The 23222-nt window shown below is 41.3% G+C and overlaps 1 protein-coding gene across 18 annotated transcripts in view; it reads right to left on the minus strand.

Annotated features, from left to right (window-relative positions):
• Window positions 1–23222, minus strand: part of FOXP1 (forkhead box P1) — a 548710-nt gene that overhangs the window by 436163 nt on the left and 89325 nt on the right. For 4 of the 18 annotated variants that reach the window (XM_035106649.2, XM_035106644.2, XM_035106642.2 and 1 more), the window contains one exon: window positions 13781–13866. The exons of 10 other annotated variants lie outside the window; for them this stretch is intronic. The gene's annotated coding sequence lies outside the window, so the exon portion shown is untranslated. Of the gene's footprint in view, window positions 1–13780; window positions 13867–15430; window positions 15486–18429; window positions 18470–23222 lie in introns of all 18 variants that reach the window. 4 more of the 18 variants (XM_060271344.1, XM_035106641.2, XM_035106637.2 and 1 more) reach the window with 3 other exon arrangements.

Below are 23222 nucleotides of genomic sequence, written 5' to 3' on the forward strand. Positions count from 1 at the left end.
GAAGAGTCAGAGATTGTAAAAGGCCAAATTCATATACTGAAGCCCTCTAGAAAGTAACACCAGGGGAACCCTTGCCTCGTACCTGCCAGGCATGTGCAGAATAAGACAGGGCAGCCCAGCAGACGTCTAACATAATCCAAAACAGATAAAAACTTTTTTCCCCTCCCCTGGATATATTGGTGGTTACTACAATCCAGCCTCCATATATACCACCCTTGTAAGCTCTGCCAAATTTGACTTTAAGCTTTCTGAAGTTAAAGGGAGTTTATCCTGTATTAACAGAAGATCTTCTCACATTTTTTTTGAAGTTATTACATATCCTTTTATCCAAAATTACAGTTTTAAGCAGCAGGAAAAGCTTTGCTCCAGCAGGATGAAGAAAAGGGGATATGATTCCTGCTAAGGCTGTATTAAATTCAAAACTGGCACGCTGGTTGGGAGAGAATGTCTTAAAGACCTACAGATGATGGAGCCAGCAAGAGGAGGTGAAAGGCCCAAGTACCTGTACTGTACTGCACTTTTTGATAAACTGTTCTACAGCAATCGTGAAGGATCACTTTGGCAATAACCACTTCTTGAGAGTTTTTTTTCCCCCTTCAGGTACTAGCGCTGTTGCTACCACCGCTGTGTTGTAACACTGGCATACGACAATGAAATCGCTTCCTCCCTGCAATGATTGTGGGTGAATAGATGTAGGAAATGTCATATCAAAATGAAAAATACACAGAGAAGGAAGCATACTGTGTGTGTAAGAAGAATCTGTTTGCCTATGTACCATGCTAAAGACTTGCCCAACAGGTAAAACAAGATATTGAGCATGAGATAAGCACTTACCTCTTCAGGGGGCCTGGGATAAGGGCCTAGCACATGGGTGGCCATTGTGGTTCCCGTGGGCCCACCGACACTTCCTATGGTGTCCACGGAAGTTCTCAGTAAATATCCCCTCAAATAGCCACAGTGCACAAGGGACTGCTTGCTCTTCCTGTTCAATTCCTGTTTTCAATGGCTTAAACCAGGCATGTCCAAAGTGCGTTTCGGGGGCCTAATCCAGCCTGCCAGTCAGTTTAATCTGGTGAAATTCTAAAAAAAAAAAACCTCAACAATTTCAATCCCCCCAAAAGCTCAACAACTTTGGGGCAAAATCAACCCTAAAAAGGGTCAACAACTTTTTGGGTTGGCCCTTTGATCAGCCCTCATGGCCCTTCACTTCATCAAATCTGGCCCTCTTTGAAAACAGTTTGGACACCACTGGAGCCTTAAACTCTACCACACTGAGCATGCCCAGATTTCACTGGATCTCAGGATTGGACAACCACCTTCCCTTCCCTTCCGAACAGAGAAAAGGGGGTGCAAACGGTGTCTCTCTGTGAGTATGGCAGTGGTTGACGTACAGTACATGCGTTTTCCACATCAGTTTGTCAACCTGCTTCTTTCTCAGCACCCTCAGCAGGAGAAGCAGTGGTTTCACCCCAGCACCCAATGCAGCTTGTTTCTCCGCGTGCCAGGGGCTGGTGGCAGAGGGTGCCACGCACAGTCAAGCCCCACCTGCAATATGCCACTGGGTTGAAGGCGTCATTGTGCTCTGGCCCTCACACCGGTCCTGGGAGATGTATCAATAAATCACCCAGGCCTAATGAAGAATGGCCAAAAAAACATTTTGGAAGAGGGTATGAAGAGATCAAAGAGGGATTTGGGAACTGGAAAAGGCAGGTCACGAGTAAAGCTCATAAATGAAAATCGCTCTGGAATGGGTCGTTGCCAGGAACTTCTATCCGAAAATTATGATACGGGGAAAGCTGTAATTGCCCTGCAGTGCAATGCAAAATGTAAGCTACATCAGAACATCCTTCTAAGTATTGTCTAAGACAGAAGTCTTATTACAGTGGTATGGCTTTTAATCTTTCTAACTTGTTACAGCATTCAAGTAAGGGCCATTAGTCAATAATACAACACGGTATAGCCTACTTTGCTAACTCCAATGGTGTTTGACAAAGCAAGCATCTAGTTTTACTACTGTAAAATAACTCAGGACTGATGAGCTGGTAGGGATTCCTTATTCTTGCTCCTTGTGAGAACAAACTCTCTTTTCCAACAATTACATTCTATTACAGCTCCCTAAAAGATACTTAGCAGGCCTCTGTCTTTTTAATGCGGCAACGGCATCACCATCTTGGGTTGATAATTGTTGACTGAAATACTGCATTTTAAGAGCTTTGAGGGGTATAGAAAGTAATCTGAAAACCACTATGTAAACCTTTGTTACATAAAATCAGGAGACACTTTGCTAATGTAGCACGGTAAATGTAAAATGTTCATTAAAATAAGCCAAGCTCATAAAAGAAATGTGAATTTTATTAGCAAGGCAGCAGAATCTTTTAGGGGTTTATTGTGCAAAAGAAAGAAACAGACAAAGAAGAAAAGGGGAGTTCTACCTATTTTTACTCACATTGTAATCCGATTACAGTGTTTAGATGTATCTATCACAGCAACTATATATTTTGACTCAAGAAATGCTTGTGGAAATATTTAAAAAATGGCTAACTTCAAACAACACCTTCCTGAAAATCCCCTGTACTTAGAGAAGCACACTTATTCCCATGGTCCAGGGTTGACATGTCCCCAACCTGACACCTTTTTGTAAAAACACTACATATCACAAAGGTAAAAAAATAAGAACTTCAACCCAGGTTATGAGACTTTTAAAAGCCACATATAAATCAGCAAACAGGGTTCACAATGGCTGCTGAGAAAGTACATAGAATATATCTGTATGTGAGATGTCTTCCATTCGAGAACAGAACGAGAAATAGCACGGAAGCAAGCAAGTTAGTTTACACACTGACTGCATTCAGAGGTAACAATAAGCCATTAACTTTTGTTAAGCAAACTGGCCTGTGTAGGGGCTGAACGCTGAGTTCTCTCACTTCATGCCTCCCTTCCTCCAGCAGAAGGCTAGTTCTTGGGTTCCCAGTCACTGCTTACTTTGAATACACAAGCCATGAGTGCTAGTTCAGGCATAACATTAAGCCAGAGATGCTCTGTGATTTGTTTCCCCACTGGAAGAGCAGGAGTCCTGGGGCTACATGCACCAGCTAGCACACACCTTGTGCACTGGCTAATTTTCCTAATCATAGTTAATGGCTTACCACTATGTCCTCTGTTGAGGCATTTTCTGTCCTATAACCACAGGATTCATTGGACTTGGCTGGCTAGTTCTAAGTTTACAGTAGAGGATATGAGTAAGAAGTGGGTCTCCTTGGAGGCTAGAAAAAATTATCAACATTCTGAACAAAGTATGTGCGCATGTTAATTTTAAACAATAAAAGAGACAGTGCAAGACAGGAGTGCCTGGCGTGCTCTGGTCCATGGGGTCACGAAGAGTCGGACACGACTAAACGACTAAACAACAACAAATTCCTGAGGAAAAGTGCATACTTCTGAGTAGGAGTTACATATTTGAAATCTAAGGAAGATATCCCCCTGGTTCATAGAAACCCACCCCTACACCTACGCTGCAGTATTAACCCAGTGGATAAACCAGTGGATAATTTTGAATGTGCACACTGTAAAATAAAATATGCTCCCTATTTATGCCCTGCTTCCTCTGTTGTTTCCCATGCCACAATTAACACTGCAAGTCTCTCAGGGCAGAGAGCTGTAGCTGGCTGACAGGGACAATCAGCTACTTGTTATCAGCATGTAATAGGCAATCAATACCTAGGCAATCAATGTAATAAGCAATCAATGTAAAGGTAAAATGGTAAAGGACCCCTGGACAGTGAAAGGCGACTATGGGGTGCGGCGCTCATCTTGCTTTCAGGCCGAGGAAACTCGTGTTTTATTGCAGACACCATGACTAAACAGCTTTACAACGGAACACCGTGATGGAAGCTAGAGCACATGGAAACGCCATTTACCCTTCCACCGCAGTGGTACCTATTTATTTACTTGCACTGGTATGCTTTTGAACGGCTAGGTTGGCAAAAGCTAGGACAGAGCAACGGGAGCTCACCCCGTCATTCATATTTGAACCACCAACCTTCGAACTGGCAAGCCCAAGGGCTTAGTGGTTTAGACCACAGCGCCTGGTCAGCCGTTAGTTCCAGACATTCAGCAGCACCACATCTTAGATCCAGATCTGGGATTCAGAGTACAGTATGTGGAGTCTGTGTAAGAAACATTGGCTGTATGAAAATTCAAACCACAGAACATCTTGGCAAGGCTGCATTCTCCCTATTGGCATCACAGATGTCATGCCACTGACATCTGTTTTCTTCGTTTAAGCTGTATTGTTAAGACATAGGGTTTGTTAAGACGTGTAATTTAGAGATCAAAAGCTATGGGGATGCAAAATTTCTGCAACAGTTTAATGCTGCTAGATAAATGCAATCCCAATAAGGTGCTGCAGCCACCCGGAGTGTAGATGATTTGTACTTCATTTTCCAGCCCTTAGTGTAGCTCTTCAAGCCTGCCTAGACATTCAACCCACAGTGGCAGGCATCTTCTACAGAGTTTCTCACATAGTTGGCATACAAAATAATTGGAGAGAGACCAGAGGCAATTCCTAAGAGGGGGGAAAAAAAGCTAGATTCCTTGAACAAATTTCACTTCCAAGCATGACAATCTGGCTGTGAGCTGGTAGAAAATACTACTGTATGTGCTCTTAAAATAGAATAGCTGCGTGTCTATAGGACACAGAAACAAGCTATGGGATGGTGTCTAAAAATGGTATGGTGGGGGTCAGACACCAGGTCTGCCCTTCCCAGATCCACTTAGGATCGGATCCAAACCTCCCTGGAGTTTGGGCCAATCCTAAATGGGTTTGTTTTGACACATACTTACATAGTGCCCTTCTCCATCTCCCGTTCCTTTTCCAATAATTCCTTGGCAACGGGGCGACATGGAAAGTGCCAGAGCTCTGTTGCAGTAATAAGCCTTAGATGCTTCTACGGTTATGCTCTGCAGCATCCAGGGTTTTTGGAGTTCATAGGTGCTGCTGCAAACATGCAAAGTAGTATCCAGCGACAACAGGAACCTCAGGGCACTGCTGTGTATGTTTGCCACAGCATCCAGAAATGCTGTGGATCGCAAAAACTACACACACACCCTAAGATGCTTACCATCTTTAGAAGTTTGTGACAGACCCTATGGCCCAATTAAGACCTTATTACACTGTCCGTTCTGAGCTCTCGCCTCTGCCACCACATGCAAAAATGTGATGAAAACAACAGTGGGGCTCATGTCAGGATGCCGCAGTATTATTTATCACCCAGTTGTCTGCCAGGAATTGTTACGAAGGTGCCTGGCAATGGTTATAACTTATCACAAAAGATACAACGGAAGATATTACGGGTACATGAGGGTGTAATTACTGCGTAGCAGGACCACACCACTAGCCATACCCCTGAGCTTACGTAGCTTCCTTGCCCTGCCTCTGACATCCATACATTCAGCATGGACATCTGCAGAGAGAGACCTATACTTCAACCTCTACGCATGTAGCTTTCCCAAGAGCCAAAACGGTTGACTGCAGTGTGTTTCAGCTTCCATGTAAGTTTACACACGTAGACTTCTCTTTTGCAAAAATCCATACTCAATGTGTGGGCATCAGTAAGGTTTCTCAGGCTCAGAGGCGAGGCCAGGAGTGTGGGTCCACTTCCCAAGTTATCCTAGGAATGGAACTTGTATGGCATTTCTTTCCGGCCCTGATATCTGATGACAATGTCGAGGCTTCTGGCTCTTCACTCTGGAGGGTGGGGCTCACAAAACTGCAGGTAGATCCAGGGGCGGGCAAGACAGTGAAGATGCTAACCCAAGGAAGCTGTCCTTCTGCTGAGACTTTTCTGTCCCCTGACAGTATGTAATAACACCAGTGCCAACTAAGAGCCCATATCATTTTGCCAAATATCTAGAAGTCATTCAGTAAAATAATCCGCTCCCCCAAATTATTCCCGGTGTTGATTGGAAGGAGACAGGGGATCCGCTCATCACTTCTTCTAAATCTCACAAAACCATCTATTATTTGGACCCAAAACTGCACAGGCCAGTAGGATTTAGATCTCACTTTTCAGCAGGTATTTCAGATGCATCCCTCTCATCATTGTCTAACTGTTACAAGCAAAGAGTGAATTGCTAACCTGGGTATCTCTTCTCAGCAGCTATCAGAGATGTGTCCTAAAGCAAGAACTGTGTGTCAGCAATTTTCACCTCTCATTTTTAACAGGTATGCATGGGCTCCTAACATCTACGTTACCCATGAAAAATTAAAGGCCAAACTGACCTTGAATAACATGAATTCGACAGATATTATGTTGGGAAATGTTTTTGAATCTGCATTGATCAAATACTCTTGAGCAATGCTTCAAGTACTGTGAAGGGTTCACACTTCCATCTGTTAATTCTTAACTGCCATGTTTGTTTTGCTGAAGCTATGTCAAACAAGAAAAAGAAATGGATATGTGTTTAATTTCTCAGAATATGGTTGAACTCAATTAAACATTTTATAGGGGTCTTTTTTTAGAGGACAGTGGAAGATTATTAAATACTTCTGGCCACAGATTCTCTAAATTAAAACTGATTATACTCAAGAGTTGCAAAGGCCTGTTTCAGACATCAACTGCAACCAACCACAAAAAGCATTATTTTGTTATTTAGAGTACCTCACAGGTTTGTGCATTCTTCCTCCCCCCTCAGTCCATGCATTTACCACATATTTTTTGTGATTATCAGTGAACTATGATTTACTGTGATGCCAGAATTATCATAAAATAGTTTAGCTGGTTTCAATCTCTAGTTTGAGAGTAAACTGCAGTTACACTCGGTGAAGGCATGTCACAAAAACCTTATCAGTAACCACCAAAGAGAGGTGGACATTTGCATGGGACAGAAGACAAGGAATGCAGATGGTTGTACAAATTCTTAAGGCTTGATCTGATGACTTGGTGATGTGACATATGAATCTACACACTGGCTAAAAAGGCTGTTTTGGCCCCATTTATTGCATAACAAATTCAAAACGTATAAGAATGCATTTTCAAATGAAATAACTGTTTTCTAAATGCTATCAATACTGTTGAATTTATTGCTGCTCCTTGGTGTTTGTTAGTGTCAATGGTTAGATTTCAATGTTGATGGATTATTTTGTGTTCTATTTTTTTGGAAGCAAACATGTGAGAGCTTAGTTCTAAAAGGAAACTTAAAATATTTTAAATAAATAAATATTGACAAGAAATCACATGAAATGTGTCGAGTTGGCAACAGCAGATCTGGATTTGCTTGATTGCTTAACTATAAAGTTAGCAATATATTTTGGAGGACCTCTAGCATGGACCATATGGCATTATGCCACACATTAATAAAAATATGCTAGAGCAGGTGGGCTGGTTTAAATTTTATCTCACGGGTTAAATGCAGCTTGCTAAGCTACCAAGAAGCATTTGTTCTAAGTATATTACAAAGCAATTAACATAAGTTCAAAGATGTGGATTTCAGAAATCCGATATCCTGCTTATTTTTAAACTCCATGCAGAATTTTTTACTTTAAGCTTAACAAAATGCCAGGAGCCTGAAATCAATAAATGTTCACCCAAAGTTTAAAATAGTTTCAAGCATTGCACCTGTTTTCAGGGGGCCTCTCCGATTTGTGTAGCCTTACAATTCCCCTTCCTGACTTTTTAAGATGGACTAATAATCCTGCTATTGGGTAGTGGCCTCACCAACAGATGAAGACTGTAGATGTGAGTGCAGATGCAAATCTTATTAATTTAAGAACAGAGCTAAGATGAAATATTATAAATGGCTTTCCTAATCTTTACAGATTTTATCTATGATTGTTAACATTATTGGTAAACGTTATGTTCCATCAAGTCCAAAATTAGGAAGGATGCAAGAGATAGCTAAGCAGGCAGACAGAACTCTCCTGACATGTCCAGCACTGAATAGGAAGTAATTCAAAGTGTGGCTGCGCTTGTACATGATGTTCAACCTAAACCATGGTTTAGCATGAAGTGCACAAGCAGGAACATGCCTGAATTACGCTTTGGCTTCCTTTTCTTTCCATGGCGAGGTCTTTACCAGATTGTAGAGTTTCCACTAATGTTCATTTGTCATGACATACGAACAAGAAATTGTAGTTTAAAATACACTCTGGTTAGATTCTTAGCAAGCTAACTTCAAAATATGGTTTATTAACCTCACTTGTTTAACTACAGTCGTACCTCGTTTTGCAGCTGGGATCCGTCCCGGAGCCCTGGCCACTAGCTGAAAAGGATGCAGGGCAAAGTGCCACGTCTGCACATACGCACGGAGCGGTTTACACTTCTGCGCACAGCACAATTTAGCGCTTCTGCGCATGCACGAGCGGCAAACCTGGAAGCAACCCGTTCCAGTACTTCCGGGTTTGCTGCGGATGTTCGCCAGAATGGACTCTAGACAAGGAGGACATTCATGGAGGTATTACTGTAATAAGAATTTGTTTTAAACCTTAACATCTGGTTCAAACTAAACAGCAACTCATGCTTTTGTGAAAAGTGAAACTAAATCCTAATAAAGCTTTCTCGTTCATGTGGTCAGGGGGAGGTGAAGCACATGAACCTGAGGCTTCTCTTGGGCTACCTATTCATGCATGTAATAATAATAATTTATTATTTATAGCCCGCCCATCTGGCTGGGTTTCCCCAGCCACTCTGGGCAGCTTCCAACAGAAAAATAAAATACAGTAATCTATTAAACATTAAAAGCCTCCCTAAACAGGGGAGATGTATTCAGATGTCTTCTAAAAATCTGGTAGCTGTTTTTCTCTTTGACACCTGATGGGAGGGCGTTCCATAGGGCGGGTGCCACTACCAAGAAGGCCCTCTGCCTGGTTCCCTGCAACTTGGCTTCTTGCAACGAGGGAACTGCCAGAAGGCCCTCGGTGCTGGACCTCAGTGTCCAGGCAGAACGATGGGGGTGGAGACGCTCCTTCAGGTATACTGCACCGAGGCCATTTAGGGCTTTAAAGGTCAGCACCATGGTTTAGCCTTACATGAGAACCATAGCACTAGGGATACTAAAACTAATGACACCTTCCCAACCGATTAGGACTATTCAACAACAATTGGCACTGGAAGCTGCACTACTTTGACCTGATGAGAGAAACTGCTAGTTTGACAGTGTCCCTATATCAACATTTTCCACAAAGGAAAGGAAACTTTTGCCTCTTGGTATAAACCATCATGTGTTTGGCTCCAATCAAAATTCTTATATTGTCCTCATGTGACACAGAAGTGCAACCAGGAGACATGAGTGGATTTAAATTTTTTATTATTTTTGATGCCATACAAAAAATGCCATGTTACTAATCTGACATTTCTGTTGAGTGAAAATTTAATGAATAAATATATTTTTATAGCTTGGAAAAGGTCTCTTAATGTCCTGGGTGTTAGTTGGAAAGGCGTGTGTTAAAGATTGTGATGCATTCATTAGAACAAACTCGATAGCCCTATAAATATAAACAGGGGACATACATTTACAACCCTGGGCTTCTTATTAGTAATTTCAAAATGAGAAGATAAGGGATGTTTATGAATACAAGTAATTTATGGTGTTCTGACTGCTAACTATTTATTTATACGAGGAATTACACCCCACACCTTTCTAATATATGTGTGTTATTTAAGGTGGCTTACAATAGTTAAAATCACAATATTAAAGTAACATCTTATGAATTCAGGTGAGATCCATTGATCTGAATAATAATTCTATGTACACCTAGTGTGCTGTTAGAGAGGCATTAAAGATATTCTTACCCTCTAAAAAAAACTGTCCCGTTACCAATCAGAAAGAGCAATTCTGCTGGGTGGTAGAGTCTGATTAGATTGAGAGTTCTTGTGGCAAAATCAGCTATCGGCCAAACAGGTGGGAAGCTGGCTAGCAATATCTCCTTGGTCGTTATTTGCGTGCATTGATCCAACTGTGGTGGGGGATCTGTGGCCCTCCAGATGTTGTGTAGCAACTCCTGTCATTCCCTGGCTGTTGGCCATGCTGGCCTGCATTCAGGGCTGTCTTAAGCACATGCAGTGCCAGGGTGCAAAGATATGCCCAGCGGGGGGCCCCCCCAGGTTGCCCAGTCCCAGGCGTGTAGGCGGATGGAGCCGGCCGGCCGCCTCAGCGTCTTGCTGGCTTGGTTGCTCCCAAACTCATGGCACAGGGCCGCCCACAGCAGAAAAGCCCGGCAGGGTGCTCCAACCGATGGCCGGGCTCTTCCTCGGACTCAACTCTCAGGCCCTGGACTCTCGGCCTGGCGCCCCTGAGAGCCCGGAGCCCTGGGTAAGACAGCCCTGGCTGCATTGATGAGAGCTGGAGTCCAACATCTGTGGAGTCATAGGTGCCCCAACACTGAATGGAAACATTAACAGTGCAATCCATCCTATGCATGTGTACTCCAAAGTCCTACTGAATTCAGTGGGGCTTAGTTTTCACATCAACTAAACATAATGTCCTAACCAGCTCAGAGGCTACCTTCAAATCATTATTTGGCTGTTTTCCTCTATTCGACATCACTTAGGCCTGGCTAAAAACCAGCAGCTGTGCAGAGGAGGGGAGAAGTGTGGCACCCTCCCGGAAGTGTTAGTGGAATCAGGATGCAATGAGAAGAGGAAGCAGTGAGGTTGGGGGTAGGGCCCTCCAGGCTGGGTGTTCCAGCCTGGCAGGTGAATGCACTACAGCTGCTAAAATCTTGCATCAAACTTAACTCAGCATTATGTTAGAACAATGAAGATGGTCATTATAACAGCCATCATCATTAACAAGATGTGCAGCTAGATACCATCAGCATATACTACTGCTGTTGTACCAGTCTCAAGATATGCCCAGCTAGCGCACTGCATACAATTATAGCAAGGGGAGTGAACAGCAGTTCTAGTTCTCACCAAACGGTTTCTGACAACTCAAAACCCTGTAAATATTTTCTTCTGTGACGATGCTCTGAATTTTTGAATGGTGTTCCTCTAGCCCTTTCACAAAACTACAATATGAAGGATTATGATTTTATTATTTGAGAGCCATGAAGGATGAAACAGATTTGCAACTGCTTTACCTGTGTAGTGAGAAGGCATCAACAGTTCCAAAGGCTTCAGGAATCTATGCTCAGAATGAAAACAGTTCATGGAAGCCCTGTCTATGTGGTCCCTCTACAAAACACATATAAGCAAATTATGCTTATATGTAGTGGGTGACAACCATCCTCTTTAAATGTTTAGATAGATAGATAGATGATAGATAGATAGATAGATAGATAGATAGATAGATAGATAGATAGATAGATGATATAGATTTATATTTATATTTTCCCCTGATTAAATATTATATTATGCAGTTTCCAGCTCTGACCCACCTTGAGACACGGTGAGTTAAAAATCTAAACAAAAAACCCACACACATAATAATCATTAATAAAAACCAACTGCACAGCAATCAACTTATCTGTGATTGTTGATCATAGTAATCATCATTACATAATTCATAGTTTTTACACCATTTAACAAATAACTTTAGCTCCAGTGAGCAGGTTTATTCGAATGATAGGACATCGCTTAATCTTCATCTAACTTTTTTCTTCTAAAAATGCTTGTTAAAATGTGAAAGGGTTGTTTGCAGCACAATATAGCTATACCTTTCCTTTTTTGCACCATTTCTACTATATAATTCTCCAACCCTGCCCTGAGGTAGATGGACCAATGATCTGACTCTGTATAAGGCGGCTTCCTAATCTTTGTACAGATTTCTTTTGAATTAAGTAATCCCTTACTTCAATGGCCTTTTCTGGCAATGAAAAAGCGGCCCTTTTTTCATTTCCCATTTGCAACCAATTTTCATAAGGAAACTGGAGAGAAGCACTGGAGAAAATACCTACTTCACCCTTTTCTACAGCCCATAGCATCCTGCCCGAGATGCCTCTTAATTCAGTGGTCATCAGTTTGACAAACAGATGGTAAAGAATTAAGGAGAACACAGCAAAGGTCATCTGTTGATCTCAGGAATTTCCATTAAATCATAGAATTGTAGAGTTGGAAGGGGCCCCCAGGGGAACTTTGAGAAGTGTTCTCAAAAGAAACAAAAATCTATTTTGACCAGGACTGAGCTAAATAATTTGGTCCCAGTAATTTTTGTAGGTTTTGAGTGGCATGGATAGTAACAGATAGCAGGTGGGAGTGTTTGCATTCACCAGGCCTCCACAATTGCCTGTGTTGCTGCTGCCATACTGGGACGATAGGGTCCAGGCAGTGGCAAGGTCAGTGCAGTGCAAATTTACCAGCGGGATCGCTGCCACCCAACCCCACTATCTCCTACCACATGGCTAAGAGTATAACCTGATAGCTGGGAAGCCATCAGTTCAAATCTTGCCTCGTATATGAATTCATTATGCCAGCCTGCCTATGCACATCTACTCAGAAGTAAGCTCCGCTGAGTTGAAAAGGACTTACTCACAGGAAAATGCATACAGAATTGCAGCTTAAATAGTCTCCAATAAGCTATCATCTCTTGGCCTCCATCCTCTATATACAATATGGAAGTAACACCTGCTTTATAAAATCACTGAGGTAATATATGTGAAGCACTTTGAAAGCAGCATATAAATGCTAAGTACTGCTATTAAACATTCTGAAAGCGCTGCCTTGGGATCTGTGTGGGTGGGTAGGGGAGGAATGTCAGTAAGGTTAAATAAATAAATAAATAAAGGGATGGGAGCAAATACGTAAGGGTGGCAAGATTACGAAGGAAATTGGGTGAAGATGGAAGGATCAAAACAAAGATCACCTTTGTGGCCTGATAATTTTGAGATTACTATGTTGCTGTATAAAAATGTTACCAGTTTACTCAGGTTACTACAATAGCATTATAACAACACTGACAGCTTGTCGATATTAATAGGCTGGTTTAATGCATTATCAATGCTAATCCAATTTTACTCCTTTCCTGGACTCTACCAGACAACAGAATGGCTGGGAACTACTGAATAACATTGGCAGTACTTATATATTAATGTAAAAAAGGCAGCTATGTTGCTACCTGTCAGGGGATTGTTGCAGCTACTCTCGAGTAAAGACGCTCCAATCTGCCTTGTCTTTAAGAGCTTTATTGTGCATATTATTTACAGTGCAGAAACATCAGAAAACATGTCTGCCTAGTCTGATTCAGAACCCGGCAATGGCGCTTGTCTGCTTTTGCGCCAGCATAATAGCCTGGGAACCCCAAAACGCCGCCCCCTTGCCCTACGTCTGGGTGCATGACCCAACGCGGGTGCCAGAAGGGGCTGTGTGTCTTCTCCCGTCCTTTGGCTGGAGCGTTGCAGAGGCTCCGACACCTTGCTGCGCTGTCCTTCCTCCTCTGGCCAGCTGGGTCGGTGCCGAGGCTCTGACACGTCTTGGAGCCCCCTCTCCACTCCGCTCCATTCCTCATTCCCTCCTCCTGCCCCGCTGCTAGCGCTGTCACTGGGCAAAGTGCTGGTCAGGATGACTGGGAGAGGGTCCCTGTAGGGAGTACCCCCTGACACTACCCATTGCTACAATTCACTGTCCACCTATGACCTATCTGCCATAAAATTTATCCACCGCTTCTAAAAAAAAAAAAAAAGCTTGCCAGCAATTTGAAAATCATGTATGTGATCATATATGTATATACAGCCATGCACAAAAACACAATGGACTAACAATAAAACCCTATACATCAGGGGTGGGGAGCCTGGGCGTGCCAGGGATCAAATTTGGGCTGACATGTCATTTTTCCCAACCAAGCTCACCTGTCACTTGTGACATCAGCTGACGGGCAGGAGGATAGGCTTCAATTCTACCTTGGTCGCTTGCTTCTTTCTCACCTCCCTGTGAGCTGATGGAGAGGGGAGAAAGAAACATGCCTTTTGTAGGAACTGGCTGCAAGCAGGAAGGAATCAGCAAGCACAGGGCAGGCAATGTGGTGCTTCAGAACCCCACACAAGGTATTTTGACAATTGGATGAGGCAACCCACCTGTCAAGGTTTGCCTCACAGTGGGAGAAAAAGAAAAAGATCTGACCGCGCAGAGCCAAAGGGGTTTCCCAGTCCTGCTGTGTATGTTTACTTATAAGCTATCACGTAGTTTTGAATGACGCTAGCTCCCAGGTAAGTGTGCAATTCTATATCCACAAATGTAAGGGGAAGCCTAATTAAATGCATTACTTCTGAGTAGTCTTGCATAATATTGTGCTGTAACTTAGTTGCACCTAGTTCCCATTCCTTAGAAGTCACACTAAAATAAGAGAGATTGTGAAGCACTATTAAAATGAAAATATTCTATTTTAGCTTTTGTTTCTGGCCTTGTATATTTACTTCACATAACTGAATAATTTGATTAAATTTTAATTGGCTATTTTATTTTTAATTGTTCTTATTGTGTTCTCTGGGTTGCTTTGGAGGCCCATGTGGGGGTCAAAAAGCACCTGTAAATATTTATATAAACTAAATGAATAAATGAATTCCTATTGAACTCCAACAAATTATTACTAGTTACATTTTTGAAGGTGAAAAACAATAACTATTTTGTATTTTTTACTATGTGGCCCCACACATTTTAGATGTCTGAATACCAAAGTGCATTTTTCTTTTTAAAAACCCTGAGGTTTTCATATGAAGGAGAATAAATCTGTTTAATTCTGCAGTTGGTTGCAGAGTAAGCAATTCACTATGGATCATATCCAAAGCTGTATGCTTCAGAAAGAAAGGCAGTTGAGGAGATCTTGTGGAGAGGTCAATTGAAGAGGAACATATCAATTGCAAAGGATAAGGATAAAAAGCAAGTTAAGGATAAGCGTGAGATTAAGCGGTCCGGCTTGGTAACAGGAAATGCAGATTGAAAACGAACACAAGGGTAAGCAAAGTATTGTGGTGATACTTAGTCTCTTAATTTGGGAATGAAATATGGATCTTTAGCATGAAAGAAGGGCAGGATTCTGTCCACAATCTTTCCTGCTACAGAGTAATATCCCATTCAAATTAGCAAATTATTTTATTTAACAACGACTCCTGGATACTAGCATATTAGAGCAATCCTGTCATTCTTCCTTTCCACAGTTCTATATAGAATCTGCCTTTGCTCCACCTCCCACGTGAGTTGTGTACAAATTCTTTCCCTCAAAACTTTCACACCATACATATTTAGTAGTTTTCTTCTTCTGGGCATCAGAATCTCTTCTAGGCCTGTGGATCTTCCTTTCTCCTCCTCAAGTATCAATAGTACTAATTTCCAATCTATTTAAGATACTGTGGTGATGGCTGGTAAGTTAGTTCTAAGCTGCAGTTTTCACTTCAGCATTTTCTGGTGTTTTCAGTGGCTGAGGGAAAGCTGGCCTGGAACATGTTTGATAATCAGTGGGGAGCATCTATTTCTTTAAAATGTTGCTAAGAAAGGAGACTTACCACAGCAGTTACAGTATGAGGTGGCAGAGGAAAGAATCAAGTCTCTTTTCTTCCTCTTAAAAAAAGAAGAAAAAGGCTGAAAGCCACCACTTCAAAAGGCAACAGAGATTATGAGAAGTGTTCTTTTCGGGGAACAGATCAATGGCTAAACTCACATTTTGTCTGTTTGCCACTACTGAAAGCACAGGCAAAGCATTTTTTAAAAGAGAGTTTGACACTCTTCTATGCCATCTCATATCTATTATGCTAAGCCCCCACCACACAAAAGCCTCCAAAAATGGTCCCTACTTTCACAGATGAAGGATTTGACGAATGTGGTGGACATTTTCAGCCCACTGTTCTTACAAGCTTATCTCTTCAATCATAGAATCATAGAGTTGGAAGAGACCACAAGGGCCATCCAGTCCAACCCCCTGCCAAGCAGGAAACACCATCAAAGCATTCTTGACATATGCCTGTCAAGCCTCTGCTTAAAGACCTCCAAAGAAGGAGACTCCACCATACTCCTTGGCAGCAAATTCCACTGTCGAACAGCTCTTACTGTCAGGAAGTTCTTCCTAATGTTTAGGTGGAATCTTCTTTCTTGTAGTTTGAATCCATTGCTCTGTGTCCGCTTCTCTGGAGCAGCAGAAAACAACCTTTCTCCCTCCTCTATATGGCATCCTTTTATATATTTGAACATGGCTATCATGTCACCCCTTAACCTTCTCTTCTCCAGGCTAAAAATACCCAGCTCCCTAAGCCGTTCCTCATAAGGCATCGTTTCCAGGCCTTTGACCATTTTGGTTGCCCTCCTCTGGACACATTCCAGCTTGTCAGTATCCTTGAACTATGGTGCCCAGAACTGGACACAGTATTCCAGGTGAGGTATGACCAGAGGAGCAGAATACAGTGGTACTATTACTTCCTTTGATCTAGATGCTATACTCCTATTTATGTTGCCCAGAATTGCATTGGCTTTTTAGCTGCTGCATCACACTGTTGACTCATGTCAAGTTTGTGGTCTACCAAGACTCCTAGATCCTTTTTCACATGTACTGCTCTCAAGCCAGGTGTCACCCATCCTGTATTTGTGCCTTTCATTGTTATTATTTTTTGCCCAAGTGTAGTACTTTACATTTCTCCCTGTTAAAATTCATCTTGTTTGCTTTGGCCCAGTTGTCTAATCTGTTAAGGTCATTTTGTTAAGCTTCAGGCTTTACAAGACGCATGGAGGACAGGAATCACAAGGACCTTAGCTGCTTGCCGCACTGTTTTATCATGTCAAAAGGAGACATGATAAAACCCTCATCATTAATGAAATGAATAGGTTCTGATTCATAGAAAACTTTCACATCTCACCAGTGAAGATGGGAGAGGCAGCTTTTATTAAAAAAAAAAAAACCCACTTGGACACCAAGAATAAGCACCTGCTTCCTGTCACAGTGCACATAGTAAGACCCACAGCTGCGCCTAAAAGCATCTCCTTCTACATTGCCTGTCTTTTCATGTATCCACAACCATTCTTTGCCCAGTATTCTTTGTTAGGAAAACAATAGACAGGTATAAGTTCAAGACATCTCCAATAACTTATTTCATATGTCTCAGAGCCATGGCTTTCAATTATTCTGACTGAAACTTCTCAAATCCCATTTAAGATATGGCAGCTATGCAGCAAGTGAGCTGCTCCTTTTGGAAATCTGAAGTTAAGCAAAGACTTTTCTCTGTAAGGTGTTTTTCATGCAGGGCCTGGAAATGCAATTACATTTAATTTTTATAATAAAGTCATACAATCACTGGAGGTATGTGTTAGAAGGTACATTTTATTGTTTTTCATCATGTAATTGTGTGCTTCGTTGCTTTTGGGCTCCTTTTTTCTCGTCGTGGGAGGTGTTGTAACTTTGGACAAACCACATGTCTGGGGATGAGATTGGGATGTGACACTAAGCAGTACCTTGTGCTTCAAACCAAAAAAACGAAATAAACCCACCCTTCTTATTTCATATTAGCTGTATTTTAAAGTAATGATAAAAGAGAACATGTCATTTGTGGTAAATAAAAATATGTCCATTACAGACTAAAAGCAAATTCAAGAATATGGGAAGCATTTGGGATTTAGTTATTCACACAAAAAAAATGTGAGCCTGAATTCACCACTTCCTCACTTACACAGAAGTTGTAGTATAAAAATGCTTTGGAATCCATCTCTCTTTTTTATTAATTTTATTAATAAGTTTATTATTTTCCCATTTTACAATACATACAAATTAACAAAACCGAAAATAACTTCAAATCGCCTTACCCTCCCCTCCATCTGTGGTTCATTCCATTTTATATTTACTGCTGCATATCCAGATTAATTCCTTATTTATTTTATCTAAAATTTCCGTAAGTTATCTTTACTGCTCATTATCTTTACTGCTCGTTTTACATTAACTCTGCTAATGTTTTAAGTTGCTTACAATAAATTCTCAAATATTCAATAGTTTCCCCCAGTCTTTATTAAAAAATATTTCTTCCCGATTCCTTATTCTTCCTGTAAGTTTGGAATCCAAATCTCATCCATCCCTATGGCATGTCAAGCTCCCACAATATGTAGAATGAATGATATAATATAAGCCTCTGCCTACACAATTTTAGCTTTGGGAAGGAAATAGGGGCATAACAACTCTCAGCACCCTTAACAAATGACAGTATCCAGGATTCTTTTGGGGAAGTCAAGACTAGGGGAAGTACCTAAAGAAACCAGTGTGTCTGCATAAGAAGCTTACATATGATCTGCAATTTAAGAAGGACATGTATAAGAAATGGAGGAAAGGGGAAATCACAGAGGAGGAGTATACACAAGTAACCAACAGACAGGCAGAGAAGGTCAGGCAGGCCAAAGCTCAGAATGAGCTCAGGCTTGCAAGAGAAGTTAAAATTAATTTTAGAAGGTTTCTTCAGATATGTTCAAAGCAAGAGGAAGAGCAAGCAAGGAGAAATGCTATTGGGTGACAGAGAAAAGGTGGAACACCTACTTTGCCTTGGTCTTCACCCAAAAGGAAAGTGATGCCCAACCTGGTGATAACAGAATAAATTATGCAAGGAGGGAGCTGCAGCCCAAGATACGAAGAGGTGGTAAGAGAACACCTAGCTACTTTAAATGAATTCAAATATCCAGGCATGGGTTTCTTTAGTATAAATCTCTTATCTTCTTTGATAGTTTTACAAGATTGGTGCATCACAGGAATGCTGTGGACATAATGTATCTTGATTTCCGTAAAGCTTATGATGAAGTTTACCAAATTTTACCATAATAGAGATGGTGTCTGGATAAAAAATGGAAAGGAGTTCAAAACGTAGTTTAATATCAGCCAATATCATTGACAGCTACTGTATTTTCAAGGGCAGAAATGTAACTAGATCAGCACATTTCTCAGATGTTAAATCTTGAATTACATTTTTAGACTAATGACTACATCTCAAATTAAAAAAGAGCTTTCATGTTACTTGCTTATTTATTTAAACATTCTGTCCTGCCTATTGATGGAGGGCCAAACCACATATTATGCTTAATGTTTAGTATGCAACTACACACAGTGTGTTCTCTTGAATCAATTATAGAAAGCGATTCCTCCAATTGTGACTGGGCACACAGCATGTGGGAACTGGAGCATTTCCAGCCATGATCAGGACAACCATGTACACATCCAAACAGCTATGAGGTGGGGGCGGGCGAGTAGGAATTATCATTGGTGCCAAAGGGAGAAACAGAAGCACAGGAACCAAGCGGAGAGCTTGGTCCCTCTTCCACCAGCCTGCTTCCTCTCTTGCATGACCTCACCTGCATGGAATTTCTTGTTGTCCATTGCTAACAGATGAGTGAGAGCTTAAATACAGGACTGCTTCAAAAGCATATCCACATGTGTGACAGTAGCCAATGCTGATGTTATAACAGCACAAACTACCATGGCTTGGTTGTTTAATGAAGCAGATTTGTAAAAACGGGCCAAGTGTCCAGAATGACGTGGAATATGTGAACTTACTTTTTAAAAAATGTGAGGATAAGAACTTAATAAAATGTCTTCCAACCTCCTCCCCACTCACAGTAATCATATTCCCTTACTTAGCTTAATGGAAAAGGTTAATTGCTTTATCTGAGATTTTATCTGCTAAAATTTTCTATCAAAGCACCTTTCCACCAACAATATCTGCTTCATGCAGACACTGTAAGAGGACAGCTCACTAGCCCAACATCAAAGTTCCCATAAAGGTAGGAAATTGGTTCCTGTGCCTTTTAATGGTTGCATGACAGGGACACAAACAACAGTTGTGGCACTACTGCTCATTGATACCTTAGTATTTGATTCATTTCTCTGTAAAGGAGGTGTGCAGAGCTCTGTCAAGAAATAAGTTCACAACCATGCACAACTTCGTTGCTAGTGGCCATCAAACCTGCTCTAAATCTTCAGCAGCGCTGAACATTATTACTGGGAAGAGTTATATGTCAAACTATTCAGTTTTCTCTTTTCACTTGCTTCTGTGAGACTAAGATGCAGTTCTAGCAAAGGGCCGGCCTTGTTTTTTAACAAGAGGCAGAACTCTGCTGGGACTGTACAACTGAAGAATATAGGAAGAGGATTGCATGATTAAATGTTCCCCCACATGTCTGAGTAAAGTTAGTATGACGTGGAAAGAATGCTAGCCTATGCTTCCCCAATGAATCAAGTTTTCGATGTACAAGGAGTTGAGTTTATACAATAATAATAATAATAATAATAATAATAATAATAATAATAATAATTTATTATTTGTACCGCGTCCATCTGGCTGGGTTTCCCCAGCCACTCTGGGCGGCTTCCAACAAAGATTAAAAATACATTAAAATGTCACACATTAAAAACTTCCCTGAACAGAAACAAAGAAGAAAGCTGATCCAGCTACATTCTATGTGGCAAACAGGAATAGCACCACTTCTAGATTTAAAAAAATTAAAAGATTGAGATTCCAAATGATCTCATTATTCAAAGTATTCTTTTGAGTTAGACAAGTGATCTTCTATCAGCCTTCTAAAGTGGTGCAAGAAGGCTATTTTTTTCTGATATACAGATCAGCTCACAATCCTTTGATATGTTCATACAATATTTACAATAATTAAAATCACTTTCTGTACTATTGGCCTCAATAAAAAAATATGGGTCTAATAAACCCCAGCAAAAGTTAGAAACTTGCATTCAGTAATCAACTGAAACATTATAAAAGGAAAAGCCAAGGAAGTAAATGTGGGCTGCAATGATTTGTCTAACTGTACCTACTCCCTTAATAAATATATCTTAAAATAGCCTCCCAGTTATATATTTGCAGTGTAATGCAAAAACAACATTAGATTTAAACTATGAAACAGGTAATTTCACAGAACTACATCCGAACTGAAGGATGCTGTCCAAACTTTATTCTATAGGATGTAATATTTTAGCTAGCAATACATTATTTCTTTTTCAAAGAATCATAGAATCTTAGAGTTGGAAGAGACTCCTAGGGTCATCTAGTCCAACCCCCTGCAGTGCAGGTATCTCAGCTAAGGCCTGCATGACAGATAGCCATCCAACCTGTGTTTTAAAACCTCCAAGGAAGGAGAATTCACCACTTCTCGTGGGAGTCTGTTCCACTGCTGAACAGCTCTTACTGTCAAAAAGTTTTTCCAAATGTTTTGTCAGAATCGCCTTTCTTGCAACTTGAAGCCATTGGTTTGAGTCCTACCGCCCAGAGCAGGAGAAAACAAGCATGCTCCTCCCTTCATGTGACAGCTCTTAAGCCATTTGAACATGGCTATCGTATCATGTATCATTATCAGTCTCCTCTTTTCCAGGCTAAACACACCCAGCTCCTTCAAGCACTCCCCATAAGGCTTAGTTTCCAGACCCCTGAACATCTTGGTTGCCTTCCTTTGCACATGTTCCAGCTTGTCAACATCTTTTTTGTATTATTATTTCATTTTTAATGGTACAGCATCAACATAACCTTGACACATTAGTCACCTTAGTAACAAACAAGTGTACTATATTCATGCATAATTGAAATCTCAATAGGATATTCAATTTAATACATAGATAGGTTAAAATGAATTTAAATAGATAGTATTTCAACGGGATAAAATCCTGCATTGAACAGCTTAATGTTACTGCAAAATGGAAACAAGAATGCCACTTTTGAGGAGTCCAGTTTAAAATTGAAAACCTGGGAGATTCCACAGCCAAAATATAAAATATTCGTGTAAAAATTATATACCAATTATAACAGTAACCAGATTCTACTATCACTGGTTACTATTATAACCTTAAATTACCTGAGTGTTCTATTGTCACCACTGTGTCACAATTTCTCTCTCTCTCTCTCTCTCTCACACACACACACAGTATTACAGATTAGGAGCAGGTGGCTTGTTAGGTTACTTTTCTGTAAGGAAAGGACTATCATACGCAGATCTGGTCTAATCTATATAGAAGCATTGCTGGGAGTGAACTGAAACTATTCATCAGATGGTTTAGATAAGATCAGAAAAAGCTTAGATCAGGCATCCCCAAACTTCGGCCCTCCAGATGTTTTGGACTACAATTCCCATCTTCCCCGACCACTGGTCCTGTTAGCTAGGGATCATGGGAGTTGTAGGCCAAAACATCTGGAGGGCCGCAGTTTGGGGATGCCTGGTTTAGATCCTTCTTTGCTAAGCTGCTGCCCTCCAGATGTTTTGAACTACAACTCCCATCAGCCCCAGACGGCACAGCCCTGTTCCTTTCAGCTCCTCACCCCAAATATCTCTTTGAATTCCTTTGGAACTTGAAAATAAGAATGAAAACTTGGCATAAAAAGTCTCCAAAAGAGAAAACCTGCTACACAGCTCATACTTCTGAAAAGGTTGCATTCTGAGCTTTTTATTATCAACTAGCTGGCCCTGCCACGCGTTGATGTGGCTTTCTGTGTTAAATGGACCTTTTCCTGTTAAATGGACCTTCAGAGTCTCCTTTCAGAGTCCCCTCACCTTCAGAGTCCCCCTTCGTTTTGCATACAATCATTCCCCCCAATACGTGTGTTCTGTAAAATTTTGCCCTGTCCCAACCCAGACACCCCTACCCACGCGTGTTATGTGAAATCCCCCCGCCCCAACACATTTATCCTACCCAAAGGTACGGCCCTGTAAAAGGCCCATATTTAGTTCGTTGTTGCCTGTGGCCTAGTCAGTTCTTCCGGCTGGGCAATGCTGCGGCCTAGTCAGTTTTCCCAGCTGGGCAATGTTGCAGCCTAGTCAGTTGTCCCGGCTGGGCAATGCTGTGGCCTAGTCAGTTCTCCCGGTTGGGCAATGCTGCGGCCTAGTCAGTTTCCCCAGCTGGACAATGGTGCAACCTAGTCAGTTTTCCCGGCTGGGCAATGCTGTGGCCTATTCAGTCTGCTGGGCCGTACTGGGCCTTGTTGCTGCAAAAGGCCTGTTTTCAGTTGGTTGCTGTGGAATTTTGTGATGTCACCAATTGTCCGCAGCCAATGGAGAAGCTGCTTCTCCGTTATTTTCCCCAGCATGCACTTTTGGCTGAGTGGTGTGTTCTGGAACAGGGCTTTTGGGTTATTTTAAGGGGCCCAGGTGTGACATCTGTCTTTGAAAACGGTATGGGCTTGCTCTCATATTTGCATGCGGCATTGTGTCAAAATTTGAACGCAATCAGTCAAGCAGTTTTGGTGAAACGTGGATACTAACGGACATGGCCAGTTTACATATATATATATATATATATATATATATATATATATATATATATTTGTTTTGGGGAATATAGTAATA

This window comes from Zootoca vivipara, chromosome 2, assembly GCF_963506605.1.
Source record: "Zootoca vivipara chromosome 2, rZooViv1.1, whole genome shotgun sequence".
In the NCBI taxonomy this organism is placed as follows: Eukaryota; Metazoa; Chordata; class Lepidosauria; order Squamata; family Lacertidae; genus Zootoca; species Zootoca vivipara.